General features: G+C 45.6%; 1 non-coding gene across 1 annotated transcript; it reads left to right on the top strand.

Moving 5' to 3' along the window:
- Positions 1 to 332: 332 nt before the first annotated feature.
- TRNAE-CUC (transfer RNA glutamic acid (anticodon CUC)) lies at positions 333 to 404 on the top strand. Its single transcript has one exon. It is a non-coding gene; the product is annotated as a tRNA-Glu (tRNA).
- The last annotated feature ends 1,563 nt before the right edge of the window (positions 405 to 1,967 follow it).

Genomic DNA, 1,967 nt, shown 5'->3' with positions numbered 1-1,967 from the left:
CATTTGCAGTTGGCACAAAGCCTCCTACAAATCCAGGAGTAGCTATTTTGGATTGACTGTTCCTGCAAAAACATCATCTCTGCTCTCTCTATCAGGCTGTTCTTCACCAAAAGGGCACATCAACCATCCCTTCATATATAAGGAAACAGTCAGGAAATGGAAATGTTGTTGGAGAGTCTTATAAGGGCTCAGCCGAAGCTGGCTAGAGTCCTAGCCTGAGCTGTCAGAGGCTGACCTGTAATCAAAGGAGAAAAACGGCCTTCTCGCCAAGAGCTGATGGTGGCAACAGGAGGTGAAGTCCACATTAGCTGCCTGTGAGTGAACAGCATCACTCCCTGGTGGTCTAGTGGTCAGGATTCGGCGCTCTCACCGCCGCGGCCCGGGTTCGATTCCCGGCCAGGGAAACCTTTGTTGCCAGCATGGAGTCACCAAGGGGAAATGATGCTTCAGGGCAGGGAGGTTGTGTTGCCTACCTTGACTTCAGGAGGGGTTTTGGCACTGTCTCCCGTGGCCCCCTCATAGGCAAACCCGGGAACCCTGGGTTAGATGACAGTGACAGTGAGGTGGGCTGAGAACTGGTTGAATGGCAGTGCTCAGAGTGTTGTGACCAGGGGCCTGCAGCTAGCAGGGTACCCCAGGCAGCAGTATTAGCTCCAGTCCTGTTCAATTTATTCATCAGTGACGTGGATGATTGCTAATGACACAAAACGAGGTAGAGTGGCTGATAACTCAGAGATAAATGTTGCTGGCTTCCTTAGCCCTGTGGCCACCTTTCTGGCTCATATTCAACTTTTTGCCCATCAGGACCCCCAGATTCTTCTATGCAAAGCTGCTCTCAAGTTCCTTAGCTCCCAGCATGAGGTTATTCCCCCAGCTCAGATCTTGGAATTTCCCTTTCTGAACTCCATGAGGTTCCTCTCTGCCCATTCCTCCAGCCTCGTGAGGTCTCTCTGCGTGGCAGCACAGCCCTCTGGTTTATCAGCCACACCTCCCAGTTTTTATCACCTGCACAGATGAGTTTACTTCATAATCTTGAAGGTCTTTTCCAACCATAATGATTCTAAGATACTGCTACAGTAATGAAGTACAATTAAGGCAACTGGAGAATGAGTGGCAATGATTGGTAAGGGTAGTTGTACTTTTCAGTCTTGGTTTCTGCTCCGGATGAAATGAATAATAGGTTGAGTATATTGCACAGAAATTAGTAACCAGACCAGCATCAGTTACTCAGAGCACAGACAGAAAGGAATGCAATTCTAAACGGTCTCTCTCTCCAGGTCTTTTAATTCATTAATATGATTGTAAATGTCAAGCTTAATGCTAAAGTCTCAATTTTACTTAAAATTACTCTTTGCTTAAAATAACAGCAGATGTAGCAATTTTCTAACAAAAGCGCAAAAGGGCACTTTCAAAGCTGGTGCAAATGCCCTACAGATTAGGATTTTAGGCATTCATGTCACATAAATTCAGCTGGCTAAAAGCTAGGTATCCAGCTAGCTTAGGTAAAAAGCTTAGGTATCCAGCCTAAGATCCCTCTCTATGGAAAGAGGAAAGCGGCGCTCTCTTTGAAATAACTTTCTCTGCCTCTCTCAAAGATGTCCAGACTATTGATGCAGCCTATTTCATAAGCTTATTCTAGATTTTAGTTAGTTTGGACTGAACTTAAATGACACGAAATCTGCCTGCCATGATTTCAGTGCTTCACAGATATCGATCCTACAGAGAAACCAAGGCGGGTTTTGGGTGTGTGCAGAAAATATCCCCAGTGACAGGAGTGAGCTTGTGAGATCGTTATCTCCAGCACAGCTGCTGTATGTTAAGGGTGTTTGCCACTACAGCAATGCCAAATTGCCATTCAGCATTTTTAGGTACCTTATCTCCCACTTTCAGCATGGGAAAAATGGCACTTCGCATAATACCATGTTGCAAACATTGACTTTTCAATTGTAGCCAGTACATATGTGAAT

Source organism: Tinamus guttatus, unplaced genomic scaffold (genome assembly GCF_059628265.1).
Source record: "Tinamus guttatus ecotype Peru unplaced genomic scaffold, ASM5962826v1 Tinamus_guttatus_pri_ptg000150l, whole genome shotgun sequence".
Lineage (NCBI taxonomy): Eukaryota > Metazoa > Chordata > Aves > Tinamiformes > Tinamidae > Tinamus > Tinamus guttatus.
Note: the sequence above shows the minus strand (reverse complement) of the source record. Positions and strands in the feature narration are given on the sequence as shown.